This window comes from Eulemur rufifrons, chromosome 21 (assembly GCF_041146395.1).
Source record: "Eulemur rufifrons isolate Redbay chromosome 21, OSU_ERuf_1, whole genome shotgun sequence".
Lineage (NCBI taxonomy): Eukaryota > Metazoa > Chordata > Mammalia > Primates > Lemuridae > Eulemur > Eulemur rufifrons.
The window spans coordinates 10013088-10030558 of record NC_091003.1 but is presented as its reverse complement, the minus strand read 5'-3'; positions in this window follow the sequence as shown (position 1 = coordinate 10030558).

Here is a 17471-nt window from a genome sequence, read left to right as displayed (position 1 = left end):
ACAGGAGTGAGCTCCTGATAAAAGGATTCGTATGGTCCCCATTTTCTCTCTGTCCCCAGCAAGTGCTCCCTCTCCACGTGATGCCTTCTATCATGTTATGATGGAGCAAGAAGGTGCCGTCAGATGTGTCCCTTGCTCTTGGACTTCGTAGCCCCCAGAACTGAGAGCCCAGTAAACTTCTCCTCTTTATAAATGATCCAGTCTCAGATATTCTTTTATAGCAACACAAAACGGACTAAGATGGATACCTAGAAGACAAGACCACAAAGGATTAGCAGTAGTTTATTTTAGGGAACACGTGTAATTTTTGTCTATTTGTGTTGTTGTATAATTTTTCTACCATAAACTCTGTTTTTGTAATGTAAAAAAATAAACTTTTCCTAAAGAAAGATTAGGATCACACTACATCTGCCAAGTTGAGAAAAACCTAATTGTAACATTTTACATGCTTCCCACCCTACCTGCCAACACAGTGTTTGTTCCTCCTGCCTGTTCATATCTATGTCTCCAGAGTTTAAAATGAGGTAGATAGTGAAGGTAATTTATGTAGTTCACTCACTCAGACAAATAGACTCTGAGCGGGGGGGAAAAATGCACCCTGTGCTTGTCTGATTGTAAATAACTCAGGTTGAGGGTTTCCATGGATATAGTTCACCCCACAGCCATTCCTGTCTTCTTCCCTAGGCTAGTGTAGGCTTCAAGGAGACCCTGAGGTGGAGTGAGTGGTGGATAAAGCCAATACTGCTGTTTATCCTTTCAGGTACTCTGAGTCCCTAAAAAACTTTCTTTTTTGACTCCGTAGAGTGGAGATGGGGAGTGGTGCAGATTAAACGTCAGCCAATTTTTTTTTTTTTTTCCAAAGGGCCAGATAGTAAATATTTTAGGTTTTGAAGGTCATAAGGCTTCTGTGACAAATACTCAGCCTTGTGATTATGGCATAAAAGCTGCCATAAATAATATGAAAGTGAATGGGCATGGATGAGTTCCAACCCAATTTTATCTATGGGCACTGAAATTTGAATTTTGTGTTATTTTCACATATCACAAAATATTCTTCTTCATTTGATTCCCCTCCCCAACCATTTAAAAATGTAAACCAATCTTAGCTTACAGGCATAAGAAAGTTAAGTGGTGGAGTGAACCTGGCCCCCTAGGGCTGTGGTTTGCTGACCTCTGCTGTAAGGAATGGAATTGAGATTTTTACTATCGGAATTATTATTATTTTTAATGATGTGGAAGTATTGATTTTTTTTTTTACTTAAATAAGTATATGCTTTTTTATAACAGAGTACCAGATGTCATGAAAATGTATATTTTTCTGATGCACAATATGTAATTTTTAAACTGGCTCAGATACTGTGTCAGATCAATTGATAACTGCAATATATAAAACATATGAAACTAATTCCAGGAAATACCTTATATTTATGTCCTTGGGTCTGAATTTCTGAGCTCTCTGTGTTTAGGGATGGAATTTGGTTTATTCAAAGAGTAGCAGGTTATATATCTTGATGGCTACATTAGCTCAATATTTCGTTTCCTTTCTGGAGCAGGTAAGCCTTACAGACCGTTTTAGTTTGCAGCAATTACATTTGCTTATCGCTATGAAATAGAATTTCATTTGAAGCCAGTTATTAATGTCTAAAATGCACTTCCAGGAAATAATTTTGAACATTTTATTTATTAAAAAGAACTCAATGTTTGTTCAAAGGCATTGATGTAATTTACAAAGTTCGATATTAGATATTTTATGGGGCAATATAAAAATGCCATTTTGCCCGACCCTATTGCTTAATTGTACTGAGGTACATTCAATGTCGGAAGAAGGTGCTATTTTGCATTCTGCTTTCATGGCATGGGATCAGTACGTTTGCTAAATCAACAAACAAAAAAACCCTTACACTTTCCCCAGCCGTGGATTCTTCTGGTTTGTGAATTTATTTTCATGAAACATCTTTAAAAGGTGTATAAAAGAAGCCACTTTAGCTACACACTTTTGTTTTTGGGGGACAGAGTCTCACTCTGTCACCCCTGGTAGATTGCAGTGGCTTCATCATAGCTCACTACAACCTCAAACCCCTGGGCTCAAGCAATCCTCCTGCCTGAGCTTCCCAAGCAGCTGGCACTACAGGCACATGCCACCATGCCCCAGCTAATTTTTCTATTTTGAGTAGAGACAGGGTCTCACTGTTGCTCAGGATGGTCTCGAACTCCTGAGCTCAAGCGATCCTCCCGCCTTGGCCTCCCAGAGTGCTGGGATTACAGGTGTGAGTCACCACGCCCAGCCTAGCTATACACTTTTAATGGCTCATCTTTACGGAAAAAGAAGAAATTTGGGAATCTGGTTATATCTGGAAAATCTGGGACATACACCACTGTATCAGACCCTGTGTATACCCCACCAATATCCCCTTGGCTCTCACTGTTCAAGTGCATACCTATGGCGCTGACTGAAAACACCCGCGACTCCCCACCTGAGGGCTTTCTCTTGGCCTCGGTGAGGGGAAAGATGGAAATGCTGGGGCGTGAACACCCAGGAGCAGTCCTCTATCCGTGATGGGTGGGTGTTGGAGAATAAATACCCCAGCTTCTTCACTTCTCAGGAGACACAATTCTGAGCATGTTCTGTACCATCTTCCAGAGTTTCCTGTACGACTGAGTTCCTAGTCGGCCACTGTGGGAATCTGCTTCATAATGCAGTAGTACCTCTTTTACCTATTTCTGTATAACAAGTTATCCCAAAACTTAGTAACTTAAAGCAACAAGTATTTATATTTTATAGTGGGGCAGGATGGTAGGTCTGGTTGGGTGGACCTGGATCAGATTCTCTCATGAGGTTGCAGCCAAGATGTTGTTGGCCAGGGCTGTGGTCTCATCTGAAGGCTTGACTGGGCTGGAGTGTCTGTTTCCAAGCTTACTCCCGTGGCTGTTGGCGGGGGCCACAGTTAAATGCTACATGGGGCTCTCCACAGGGCTGCTTGAGTGTCCTCTGACCCAAGAGACGTAGAATCCAAGACAGAAGCTCAAGTGCCTTTATGACCTAGATCCAGAAGTCACAGACCAGCTGTTCTGCTTTATACATTTATTAAAAACAGGTTACTAAGTGCATCCCAAACTCAAGGGGAGAAGAATTAGGATTCACTCTATGTATCTTAAACCAGTTTCTATTTGGTGTCACTTCTATACTTCCTTATTGCAAGATCACCTCCCAGATCAACTGTCCTTAGGGTCTGCTTTGGGGAAATCCAACCTTAGACAGCTGGCAGCAACAACAGCAGCAGCGGCAGAAATAACAGCAACCAAACCTACCATTTGTTGAGTCCTTATTATGTGTCTGGTACGGAATAAGTCACTTTTTAAATGTTTTATTTAATTTTACATGGTAATACAGTATTACTGTTTTTATTTTGTAAATTAAACTCAGAAAGGTTAAATAGCTTGTTCCCTCAAGGTTGTTCACCCGGCAGGTGTCAAAGCTTGGCCTTTATTCAGTTCTTCAGTCAACTGTCAGTTACTGTTCTAGGTACTACAGATAAATGGTGAATTTTTGCAGATGAAATATGTTATGCAAATATTGTTCCTGCCCTCCAGGCACTAACAGTCTGGAGAGAGAGGCAATAAACAAGTTATTGAGCAAATAAACGTAACACTACAAGTGGCAACAAGTGCTACTAGGAAAGGGAAAAGGCTAAGTCTATAAGAGCAGTTAACTGGCAGATCTGTTTTAGCTGGGAGGTCCAGGAGAGCTTCCTGGAGGTGGTGATAGTTATTCTGATGCCTGCAGGATGGCAAGGTGCCAACATTTCAGGAGAGTCAGGAAAAGCATGCCAGGAAGCAGAAACCATATGTTCTCTTAAAACCAGACTCTAAGGCTTCCATCCAGGTCAACTAACGACTGCCAGTTGATGGGGGATCCTTAGGGGATCCTTTAACTGCCCCTTGAGGAAACTCCTATGTGCTTCTCTTTCCAAGGGAAGAAACAGCAGCTCAGAGGGCTTATGCCACTTAACCAAGATCACACAGGAGGTAAGCTAATTAACTCTGAAGCATATGCCATTTCTACAATGTGGCCTGATGCTCTTCCTAGAACATGACAACCGCTGTCCACAGAAACTGATACTTTGTCTTTCCTCCCAGCCTGGGACATTTTTGTTCTATTGGTCAGGGTAAACCAGTTGCTAAAGCAACAACAACAATCCTCCAAAATGTCTGTGGTTTAATGCAAAACAAGTTTGTTTCTTGCTCATTTCAGTGTGGGTGGGTGACAAGGGTGGAGGTGGGGAGGGCCCTGCTCCACACTGTCATTCAGGGCCCCAGTGCCTTCCATATTGGGCTCTGCCTCCTTTTATTCCTTAGTGTCTTCTCCATCCAGATGGCAAATGGGGGAATGAAGAAAGAGCATTGGATTTTGTTGGGCAGCAAGGCTTCGAAGTGGCATACCCCACTGCTGCTCAGGACCACTGGCCAGAATCCAGTCACGTGGTCCCACCTAACTGCAAAGGAGCCTGGGAAATGCTATCTTTTTGGGTGCCCAGGAGGAAGGACTGAGTGGGTTTTGGGGGAGCAGCCAGCCAGGCTCTGTTACATCTTTTATTGCTGAAAGAAATGGCAGGAACTAAACATAACCTTTATTGAGCACCTACTGTGTCGAGCCCCTTTCCTGTGTTCTGCCTTGTTTCAGTCTGATGACATTCTGAGGCAATAACAGGAGCAAATGCATATGACACTGATGATAGTAACTTCATCCTCACAGCAGCCCTATTAGGGGGTGTTGTCATTACCTGCATTTTAGAGAGGAGGAAACTGAGGCCCAGGGAGGTTGGGTCACTTGCTCAAGTTGCACAGCTCAACAGCGGTAGAGCTGAGATTTGAACTCAAATCTGGTGTCCTTTCTAAGCCAAGCCTGGCGTGTGACTCCCGGGACAGGATCGGCCTTGTTTTGATCCTCGGGAGGAGAGAATGCAACTGGGCTGTCTAGTGTGATAAAAATCTCTGAAGCCAGAGGAGCTCCGGAGGGCTCGTCCCAGACCCCGCCCCCCTTCCCCTTCCTAATGAGCCCGGAGACGCCGGCAGGACGGCGGCAGCCAATGGACAATTAGCGGAGAGGGCTGTCCCACATGGGCTGGGCCCAGCATCAGGGCCTTAAGTGTCTGCTTATTAAATCACAGCTCGGCCTGGAGCCGGCTGTGCCCCCCTCCTCCCCCCCTGGGACGCCACACACAGCTCTTCTGGAGGCAGCCCCCCTGGGATGCAGCTCAGCCCACAGGATCCGGGGAAAACACAACCAGAGAAAGACAGGAAGACATTCCGGCCCAGTACAAAGGCCCAGGCGTCAGCAGGAGATGGGTGGGCACATTCCTCTGGGCAAGAACAAAGGGGATCACCAAGCACCTCCCTTGCTGGGTGTGAGGCCAAGCCCCTCACCTCTTCCAGCCTCAGTTTCCTCCTCTGTACAATGGGGATGTTTCCAGTATCCAACCCACCAGGTTTAAATGAAATCATGCACAGGAAGGGCTTAGCACCTGGCCTGGAGCCGAGAAAGGACCCACCCATGTAGCAGCTACCTGATAAAATGCAGATTCCCATGCTCGACCCCACATCTTGGAGCCTGGACCCTTGGAATCTGCATTTTATAGATTCCACAACTGGATCAGATGTACATAAACGTGGAAAGAAATAAGGCTTTTAAACAGGGGTCAGCAGACTTTTTCTGTAAAGGTCCAGATAGTATTTTCAGTTTTGCTGGCTACTCTGTCCCAGCTTCTCAACTGTGCTGTGAGGGTTCGAAAGCAGCCAGCCTGCTAGAATGGGCCAGGCTGTTTTCAGATAAAACTTTACGTAGAGACACTGAATTTTAAATGTCACATCGTTTGGTTGTGCCATGAAATAATTTGCTTTTTTGTCTGTCTACTGGCTGAACACGACTGTGGATCCCGCGGTGTCAGCCTGGCATGCCTGCTGCATAAAGACGGTGGGAAACAGGTGCCCACCCCAGCAGGGACGGAGCCGCTGGCTGGGGCTGCGGCAAGTGCTGCACCTCTTGGCTGTGCACCTTGGCCGAGCCTCAGTTCTCCCATCTGCACCCTGGTGATCATCACACCTACTTTGCAAATTTCTACTTTTACTATAAAGCTGCTAAAACCAGCCACCTTCCTCAAAAGCCACATTCCAGACTCTTCTCCCCAGACTGCCTTTTCTCCATCGTGAGTGCTACACCTGGCTCCCTCAGGCTCATGGACATCCTCACTCTGTCCTCCCTAAGGCCTGTCTGCCTCCAGCTGTCAGGCGCAGGTGGGGAGTGACTTCCTGTATTCCCAGCGATTAGCTTCGCCTTCATCTGCCACTTCCTGGACGTCAAGTCCTAGATTCTCCGAAATCTTTCATCGCACCATCCCATCCTTCCTGCTGTCTAGGCCCTACCTACCGAGTCCCTTTTGACTAAACATGTGGATCTGGCTCTGTCACATACTGGCTGGCTGTGGGACCACGCACAGCCTCTTCCCTGCTGAGAGCCTCAGTTTGCCCATCTGTAAAGTGTGGCCACAGTGCTCAGCTCCTGGAGTTGGTGTGAGCGCTGGAAAGAGATGGAAAAGTGTGGACCACGCTTCGTCCAGGACACACAGCAAAGACTTGTTCTAGACTTGGGCACTGCTTCTTTAAGCCTTGGACTCAGACAGACCTGGGTTTGAACTCTAGTTCTGCCTTTTGCTAGCCCTGTGGCCTGGACAGACAACATAATCTCTCTGAGCTTGTTTTCTCTTCGGTCAAATGTAGGTAAAAATGCCATTTCTCTTATTAGGTGTCACGAGAGTTTTTGAGAGAGGGCCTGTGGCGGAGAGAGCTGTCGGGCTCACCATAGCCTTGGTTCTCTTCCTCTTCCCAGGTGTGCAGGTAGACTACATTTCCCAGCCTCTCTTGCAGTTAGGTGAGGGTCATGTGATGGAATTCTGGCCAACGGGAGGAGGGGCCTGGCCTCTTAAAAACTACTACACAATCCTCCCTGCTGTTTCTTCTCTCACTTGTCAGCTGGATGCAGAAATCTAGGGATTCTCACTCCCTAGAGCCTTGATGCTCAAAGATGCTCCAAGTGTGGTCCTTGAACCAGCAGCATCAGCATCTCCTGGGTACGTGTCAGAAATGCAGATTCTGGGGGCCCACCCAAGAACTGAATCTGAAACTCTGGGGGTTTTAATAACCCCTCAGAGGGTTCTGATGCATGCTTAAGTTTGAGAACCGCTGCCCTCGAGGATGGCAAAGAAACAAGTGAGAAGGAGCCCGGGGTTCCTGGGAAAGCAGATCACACCCCTGCTGTGACACATACTGAGTTGGGAGGGGTTACTTGTTATAGCACCCAGCGTGCCCTGCGGATATATCAAGTAACTGGCATAGACTAGGTTCTGAAAAGTTGGAGCCTATTAATACCATGGTTATCCCGGCTCTTGTATCCATTCTCAAGTTCAGCATGGGATTTGGGGGGAATGTTGAGGGGCTAGAGTGCGAAAGCAGGGACGAGGCATGAAGCCATCCACCGGAGCACTTGCAGCATTTGGATTTGAGAGTGAACTCCTGTCTGTTTTGCAGCGGCTGGGGGTGGGTGGTGGAGGGCTATTGCCCACAGTGAGTGACCTCCCCAGGCAAGGTGGCAGGAAGCCGGAGACAGGCATCAGCCCAGCATCCTCCAATTAGCCGCCATCCCTGACCCCATCAGGGCTGGAGGAAGTGCTGGCGCTTCCCAGCACTCAGGCCCACCTGCCTGGAGGGCTGGTGGGCTCAGCAGCTGGGGTGGCGGCACCTGAAGGTCCTGGCCTAACAGAGCCCCACTTATTTCAGAGATCTGCAAAGGGTTAGTGGGTGCGGGGCCGGGCGGCAGGGAGGAAGTGTCAGGGAGCAATCACATCGGGCCAGGCTGACCTCTCAGCCCAGCCCTGGGGGTAGACAGGCCACGTGTGGGCCAGACCAGACCTTGTTATCTTGGAGCTCTGGGGAAGCAGTTGGAAAAACACTTCTCGGGAGCTCTGGCTTGTCTGTGTAGCTGGAAGGAAGGATGGTGTTCGCTGTGGCTACCTTTCAGCTTGGTGGGGGAGGGTCACAGAGCATCTGCTGTTCACGACAACGCTCAAAGACACCTGAACACCCGAGATCATCCAGGCGATGTGCCCCACTCCTGATCAGTGTCATGGATCACGTTGGTGGCTTGCACACTGGTGCTTGGAATGATACTGAGCATATCACGGGGATCATCTCATTAAATGCTTGGGACACCGCTCTCCCCATTTCATGGACGAGGACATGGAGTCACAGCGAGACAGTGAGGACCAGTCGGTTGCCCAGAGTCCCACCTGGGTGAAACAGTGAGGTTGACATTTAAGCTACCTGGGCGGACTCTGAAAGGCCCATTCTATTTTTTTTTTTTAATTGTGGCTAAATATACATACCATAAAATTCGCTATTTTAACTGTTTTTAAGTATATAATTCAGTGGCATTATGTGCATTCACACTGTTGTGTAACCATCACCACCATCGATCTCCAGAACTTTTCCATCACCCCAAATTGAAACTCTACCCATTAAACACTAGCTCCTCATTCCCTCCTCCCCTCAGCTCCTGAAAGCCACCGTTCTGCTTTCTGGCTGGGTGAATTTGACCACATTGCATACTTACATGAGTGGACTCCTGCAGTATTTGTTGTCTGTGACTGGCTCATTTCACTTAGCGTAATGTCCTCACGGTTCATCCATGTTGTGACGTATATCAGAATTTTCTTCCTTTTTAAGGCTGAGTAATATTCTGTCGTATAGATACACCATATCTGTTTATCCATCCATCCATTGATGGACATGTGAGTTGTTTCTACCTTTTGGGGATTGTGAATAATGCTGTTATGAACACTGGTGTACAAATGTGCAAATTTCTGCTTTCACTCTTTTGGATAAATACCTAGAAGTGTAATTATTGGGTCAAATAGTAATTCTATGTTTGTTTTTCTAATCTTTAGACATAGGGTCTTGTTCTATCTTCCAAGCTAGAGCGCAGTGGTATGATCGTAGCTCACTGTAATCTCTAATTCTTGGGCTCCAGTGATGTTCCTGCCTCAGCCTCCCTAGTAGCTGGGACTACAGGTGCACGCCACCAGGCCCGGCTAATTTAAAGTCTTTTTAAAAAATTTTTTGTAGAGACAGGGTCTCACTCTCACTTAAGTTTTCAAGGAAACTCCATGCTGGTTCCTCAGGGACTGCGGCATTTTTCATTCCCACCAGCAGTGCACAAGGACATGTCCCCCTCTTAAGGACGGTGCTGCACTGCCTCTCTGAGCGGCCTGCATTGGTCTTTCGATTGAGGAGAAGCAAAGTCTGAAAAGCCATCCATACATCAAGGGGGCTCACGTCCTGCTAAGAATAATGTCATTATAATGCAATATCTGCATCCAGGCAGGCCATTTAGCACTGTTATCCCTGTTTTACAGAGAAAGATGGTGAGGCAGAGGAATGATGCCTGTGGCCCAAGGTTATTACTCTTTCCATTGTACCATTCTGGGAAAGTGATGGGCCCCAATGAGCATCTTGCGCACCCCCTATTGGAGACCGAGGGTAGTGCACCTACTGCCCCAGAGGCGGGGCTGAGCTGAGGCCACACCCCCAGGAAGCTCCCAGCCAATGACTGCACGTGTAGGGGCACTAAGGTGGGCCCATTGCTGGGAGACCTAGGGCTCCTAGGATGGCTGATCTGGGTATGAGGACTCCCCATCCTCATTGTCCTTGTGCCAAAGATGCTGCTACCCAACCTTCTCTCCCCCTCTCCCCTTCACTCAGGCTCTGATGACCCTCCCAGCCTGCTCAGGCCCCTCCCTACTTTCCTTCTTAAAGGCATTTCCTCTAATATTAAAATCTCTGAATGTTTGAGCCTGCCCTGGTCTGCTTCCTAGAGCATTTCAGACTCATGCCTGGACCTTATGGAGGTGCAATTGCTTCTTTATAAAGGGGAGGAAACTGAGGTCCTAGGACAGAAAGATGGCCCAAGGTCAGTGGAGGAAACAGTTAGCAAAGCTGGAATCCTAGTCTCCTGACTCTCTCAGATAAAGCCCAGAGCTCTAGCTGGCACCAGGCTTGGGAGGAGTTTCAGGATGATAGAGAAGTCAGAGGGGAAACCTGGGGGCCGGGTGGGGGACAATCTGGGAGAAATGCATGCTAGATTGAAGGAGGAGCCCGTGCAGAGCCCCAGGGCAGGAGTAAGCCCATTATGCTTGAGAGAAGTAGTCTCCAGCGTGGCGAATGGGGGATGTAGGTAGGGGGAGGACAGGGCTGCCTCCCTAGGGCCGGGCAACAGTTTGGATTCTGTTCTAGATGGGGTGGGGCGCCATTTGGATGTCTTAAGCTCAGGGGTGTTCTGGTTAGTCCTGCATTTTGAAGCCACCCTGCTCGTCATGGGCAGAATGCACAGAAAGGACCCTGCACCTGCTGTGGGGCCAGTTAAGGAAGCTGGGTCATTGTCAGGAGGCTGCTGCAGGTGTCCAGGTGAGAGAGGAGGCTTTGGCTTGGGGGAGAGTGAGGTGAGATGGCCAAACAAGCAGAGTGAGTGCTGGGAATTTCACTGTGTGGGACTGGGTGATAGATCCAATGATAGGAGGGGGAGGAAAAACAACAAAGAATTTGGGTGTCCTGGGTTCTTCAGCTGCTTGCGTATTCACCCAAGAAGCAGTCGTTGAGACTGTGCACCTCCCGAATCTGCGTGGGATACTGACATAGAAAGGGCTCCTCTTTTCAGAAGTTATATAATTTGACACAGAAACTAGGAAAGGCTCATAATTCACTAAAGTCGGCAAAGCAGAAGGTATAAGTTCCAGTTAATGAGTTTTACCAAAATGTCCTGAACACTGGCGATTATTTTAAAAAGCTATTTCTGTGCTTGTAGTTCAAATGCCTGGGATTGAACTCGATTGGTCCTATGCTTGCTGTGTGACCTTAGACAAGTCACTGCACCTCTCTGAGCCATAATTTTCTCATCTGCAATTGGAGGCGATAACATCATCTTTGTGGAAGATTAAGATGTGTCCCAGGATGGAACACGTATCTAGGTAGTTAAAATATATATATAATATACATATATGTTTATAATATTTATATACCATTTATAATGTATATAAATGTATTTTGGAAAAAAATATAGCCAGCCTTGAGTGTTTGGTGGGTGCTACAGAAATGCTGGCTGAAGGGATGTCTTTGGAGAAAGTGTCAACTGGCTCCTGCAGTGTTTCTGCTTTCTCCCCTCCCCTCCCCTCCCCTCCCCTCCCCTTCCTCCTGCCTTTACAAGTTTATGAAGACTATTCTGCCCCCATCAGGGTTCTGGGCAGGTCCCTGAAGAAGATTAAACGGGATGAATATTTCATGGCTCTTGACTGACAGCTGCCGAGGACCTGTTGTGGGTCTGGCGCCCACATCTAGTTAAGGAAGGGGGGCAGGCGGAGAAGAGGGGGAGGAAAAGCCCATAGACTGAGCCATTGATCCGCTGGGTCCAATCTGCGCTGATGAAACGCTCTGCTCCCAGCTCCCAAGCCAGAGGCAGCAAGTAATGGGCTTTAAGAGGCACAGGGCTGGTGGCGGCTGGGCCACCCAGCCCCTTGGGGCCCACAGAGGCACCACCAGGCCCCCAAAGACCCATTTCTCTGTCTCCAGCTGTGGCCCCTCTCTCCTCGTGGTGCCAGCCCAGTCCTTTTAACAAGCTGAACTCAGTGTTTCCGACGCCTCCGACTCATTACCCCATTAAGGCCTGACGCCAAGCTCCCTCCGCCAGGGGACCCGGATGACAGGGTGACGAGGCGCCTGTCGGCCTGGGGACTCTGAGGAGGTGGGGGGCAGAGACCCCAGGTAGCCTCGGAGTGATCCCATGGAGACAGCTGTGTCACCATGGAATGCGCCCGTCCATCTGCTCCTTGGACGCTGCTGAGACTGGGGCTAGAAAGGCGAGGCAGAAATGCAGATTTATTGCCTGTCTTGCCCCAGCTGTTGTTACATTCAAAGCTGCCCAGGCCACTTAACCCCACTTTTCAACAAAGGTGATTTGTACGGAGAATGCCTTCAAGTATCTCACTCGAGCAGAGACAAAAAGAATTTGCTTGGTGCTCCAGGTTTAAAAATTTTTCAACAGCCGTCAGAAGCAAGCAGAGACACTGTCGTCGTGACCATTAAGAGTGTGGCCTGGTGTATTCATTTCCGTGGCTGCTGTTAACAATTTACCACAAACTCAGTGGCTTAAAACAACATGCACTGATTGGGGGACAGAAGTCCAAAATGGGTTTCGCAGGACTAAAATCTTGGTGTGAGCAGGGCTACGTTTCTTCTGGCAGCTCTAGGGGACAGTGTGTTTCTTGGCTTTGCCAGTTGCCAGGGGCGGCCCGCATGCTTTGCTCTGCGGCTCCTTCCATCTTTGAGATGTGCAGCATCTTCTACTCTCTCTCTGACTCTGCTTTCGTCGCCATACCTCTTTGCTCTGACTCTTCTAAACACCCTTGTGATTACATGGGGAGAGTCCAGGGTCATCTCCCCATCTCAAGACCCTTCACTTAGTCACATCTGCAAAGTCTCTGTGGTATAACCTAACAGATTCGCAAGGTGCAGGGATTAGGATGAAGACACTCTCGGAGGACCGTGATCTGGCCTGTCACACATGGTCTTGGACAAGCATGCTGGCTACCGTTGCTAACTCTGTGACCTTGAGAAAGAATGTCATCTCTCTGAGGCTCAGCCTCTGCAAACTGAGGACTGTAAGAGAAGGCGTCTTGGGTCACTGGAAGATGAAACAGTGCAAATCAAGGGTCTGGCATTTCCAAGTGACTTGACAATATATATTTATTATTTGATGGGCATTGGTAACCTAAGCTGATCAGGGTAGCCTTTCCGTGCCCTAGAGTGGAGTTACTGGTTTATGGTCTAAATGAGCTTTCTAATTTTTAAATTTTTGCCATGTAAGCTTTTGTCCAAAAAAGTTCAGTTGACTTTATGGGTATTGCTCAGGCTGAAGAGTGGATAGAGCACCTACCTGTTGGCCTGGCACTGGCCCCATCCCCCCATGTCCTCACCAAGCTCTTGGTGGTATCCAGTCTGAAACCATGGGTCTAGAATTTTCTGAGGCTTAGCTTTCTTGTGTGTAAAATAGGTCTGATACAGCCTCCCTTGCAGTGTAGCTAGGAGAACTGGAAAAGAAATGCAGAGTGCCTCGCGTACAGTAAGTGCATAATGCCCAGGCATGCACACCATGGGTGTCTTTTTGAGGATTCCGTCTCTCTGCTCTAATCCCAACTTGCCTCTTGTGAGTTTTTCTTAAGGAACTGACAGATGGCCTGTGGATGCTACGGACTGAGCACACATCTGGGTCTCTTTCTTCTCAAATTCCAGCAGGGCTTGTTTTAAAGTCCCTTCAAGCCTGACTTCTCCAGAAGCCACCCTGGCTTTGTGTCATGGCGCCACGAATGCCAAACCTCCACATCCATGAAACAGAGCAAAGAAAAAGGCCTGGAAAGAAAAATACTTGTCTTCCTAGAGGAGTAGGTCGTGAGTTCGGTAGTAGGATGACACAGGCTCTTCCTGCCCTGGAGGGAGGGACATGAATGAAAACAAGCACCGTGGTCTTCCACCATCCCCACCTCGAAGAGGCCCTTGGGTCCTCCCACCCTCCACTGTGTGTCCTTGGGCAAGTCTTACATCCCCTTTCAGAGCTTGAGTTTCCTGGTTGCAACAGGTGGAGAAGATTCCCTGGGACAGTGAGGGTAAGGGCTTAGCTTAGGGTCTGGCCTCCATGGACCATGTTCAATAATCATCAGCAATTACACTTTATTATTGTTAGCCAGCAATTGCTTTTATTATTATTAGCCATCACGCAGAGGGAGTACAAAAAGTAAAAATGACTCTAAACAGTGCTCAGTGCTAGAGAAATACCCAGGTTTCTTTTCAGTGATGTGTTGTATGTAGAGAGCAAACACAGCTTGAATCCTGAATTGCACAGAGAAGAGAGAACTCCCGTGTTTTCCATCTCTGATGCTCCCAGAATCTCCTGGGTCCTCAAGTTGGAGACTCTTTGTTAAGGAGACGCAAAAGGAGAGAGCACAGTCCAGCCCCAGTCCTGCCGTTCTTGTGGGATCATCCGTCTTGGGCTTCTCTGTGCTGTTGATGGGAGCCAGTGACAATTGGAGTGTACTTGTCCTCTGGCCTTAAGCTCTTACCTGTGCCCAGGTGACTCCTGACCTCAGTGGGTACACCCTGGCATTACAAAATAATGAAGAAGGAAAAGAAAAAGAAAAGAAGAAAATAGAGAATCGCAGCAGCCTATAAGTTATTGGATAACATCACCTATTTAATGCCAATTAGTGTTTTTAACAACCAATTGCTGTGCCATTAACTCACAATAGTAATCTTGGGGGCATGCCAGCGCACTCTAGCAGACTAGCCTGGACGGCCAGTTGGTGCTGGGTGTGCAAAATGGACTCAGATTGCAGACTGATTGCAAGTTGGCATTGCTTGAGTATGGTACAGGCGGCTGGGGAGAGTAAGGGAGAGGGTGCCCAAGGAGCAAGGCATTTCACTAAGTGGATATTTATAGCAGGGCTCTTGGAATAAATGATCCACAGAGAGGGCAGGAGGGGTGAGGTTGCTGGAAGTTAGCCAGACCTTGGGTGCTGTATCCTGCCAAGCTGAAATATTAGTGGCTTGATTGACCCTGGGATCCTGGCTGCCCCCAGTGGTGGGGAAGATGGGTGGTAGGTGGGGCAGTTTCACTTCTCTGCTCTTGTATTCCTAAATGTGGACCTTGAATCAATTATTTACTGTATGTGACCCTTCATCTCCTTGATGTTAAAATGTCATGATAGGCCAATAGATAGTACACATCGTGAACAGAGTTTCTATGTCTTTGTATTCCCCAGCTGTGGTGGCCACCCTCCAAGATGTTCCTCAGTGGTCCCAACTTCCAACATCCGGGCCCTTGTATGGTCCCCTTCCATGCAGAATAGGGCTGACCTAGGTCACCAATAGAATATCGAGGAAATGATGTTGGTGCTGAGTCACAAAAGACTTAAAAGTCATAAAAAAGAGGGCAAAGGCTTCCACCTTTCCCTCTCTTGGATCATTTACTATGGTTTGGGTAGGGTGGGTTTGTCCCCACCAAATCCCATGTTGAAAAATTTGATGCCCAGTGCAGTGATGTTGAAAGGTGTTGAAAGGTGGGACCTCGTGGGAGGTATTTGGGTCATGGGCTGGATCCCTCATGAAAGGCCTTGTGCTGTCCTCACAGTAGCAAGTGAGTTCTTGCTCTGGTAAGACTGGATTGGTTCTCTTGGGAATGGATTAGTTTCCGTATTGGAAGGTGGCCACCACAGCTGGACAGAGACACAGAAACCATGTTCATGATGTGTACTATCTATTGGACCATCATGGCATTTTAACATTAAGGGAATGAAAGGCCACAGATAGTAGTGGTTGTTACAAAGCCAGGATGCCCCTTGGGTTTGGTCCCTCGTTGCACATGCCCACTTCCCCTTTGAACTTCTCTGCCATGGTTTGATGCAGCACAAAACCCAAAAGCCAAGCAGATGCTGGCGCCTTGCTTCTTATACAGCCTGCAGAACTGTGAGCCATGTAAACCTCTATTTATACATTACCCAGCCCCAGGCATTCTTTTATGGCAACACTAAATGGACTGAGACACTTGCTCTGGGGGAACTCGGTGGCCATAGTGTGAGGACACTCAGGCAGGCCTGTGGAGAGGTCCGCTTGTGAGGAACCAAGGCCGCCTGCCATCGGCCAGCATCAGCTCGCCAACCGTGGAAGTGTGTCACCTTGGAAGCTAATTCCCCAGCCCCAATCAAACCTTCAGATGACTGCAGCCCCGGCTGACATTTTGACTGTCACCTCATGAAGGGTCCTGAGCCAGAACCACTCAGCTAAGCCATTCCTGAGTTCCTGGTCCACAGAGATGGTGTGAGATACGAAATGGCTATGGTTGTTTAAGCCACTAAACCTTGGGAATATCTGTGATGCAGTGTTAGATAACTGACTCACCGACATATCATCAGCTCCTTGCCCAATATCTGGCATGCAGTTGGCATGTCATAAATAGCTGTCTGTGAGTGACTATGTGGTCTGACTTCATATGGTTGCTTTGTGGGTTAAATGAGATAATTCATGGATGTCTTCAGCATAGTGCCTGGTACAGAACAAGAGCTCAGAAAATCACTACTGTTGGAATTGTCATCTTCATTATTACCATTGTCCATGTTGGTTTGGGGCTGGAGGTGAGCAGAGTCTTTCATATGGGACTCTTGGGGTTCAACACTATCTGGAGAGGAAAAGTAAGGGGAGAAGCAGGAAATGATGGGGGTGCTCAGATGGAGGAAAAGAGAGAAGAAACTGGTATAGAAGAGAGGAAAGTAAAACAAGAGCAGTGCCTACAGGTGGCCTGTAGAGTCAAGAAACCTGGATCCAGGCCCTTACCTTGCCCTAAGCACTGTGAGTCAGGGAGAAAACCTGTCGATTCTCTGGGCTTCAGTTTCATCACTGTTAAATGAAATTCACATCCCCTACCCAACCTCCTAGGGTAGTGTACTAGAAAGAAGAATTAGGGGTGGGCTCTGGTCCTGAGTTTGCCATTACTTGGCTTCGGCAAGTTACATCATCCTCTGAACGTATGAAGCATGTTGTGAAGTAAGGAGTTTGGACTAGATGAGCAAGGAGGTTCCCTCCAGCTCTATGTTCTGATCTTGGCACATGGCATTTCTGTGGGGAGCCGAAGAGGAGGTTTGGAGGACGGGGGGTGTTCAGAGTGGCTACTGGGAGGAGGAGGTCTCAGTACCATGCCTGGGTGCCCTTCAGGGTCTGGCATCCCTGCTGGTGCTCTGAGACCCCCATATAGGAAGCCAGACAGAGGGGACATATTTGCTAGAAACATTTTCTTGGCCACACTGGTTGTACATGGCTATGTGCAGTTCCAGTTCATTGATTCCCACGTTGTACTGGTTGTTAAAAGATTTGCTTATCTCTTATTGTCCAGAAGGGGAAGTTTAGTAGAGATTTTCCCTTCCTCTGTCCCCATTTCTCTTTGACTTGTCCATCCGTTGCTGACGTAGCCAGCTCTATCCATTTAAGATTTATCAGCTCAATCCACTGTTGCCGAATGGCTGCTGTGTGCCGGACCCTGGGAATTTAATGGCGACCTGGGTAGATACAACCGGTGCTCTCGTGGAAAGGGGCATTTTCACCGGAATAACAGGGAAAGCGGTGCTGAACTGACCAAATCATCTGCTGTCCAGTCTACCTGAAACCACCAGGTTTAACACTCACTCTAGTAATAACATTTGGCCAAGACTCCGGATCATTCGGTCGGCTTAGAATCCCATTGTCATGTCTGGAGGGTGTGTGTTCGTTTTCTGCATAAGACAGATGTTCTAGAAAGGAAGATTATTTCTTAACCTGGATAATGGGTTTAC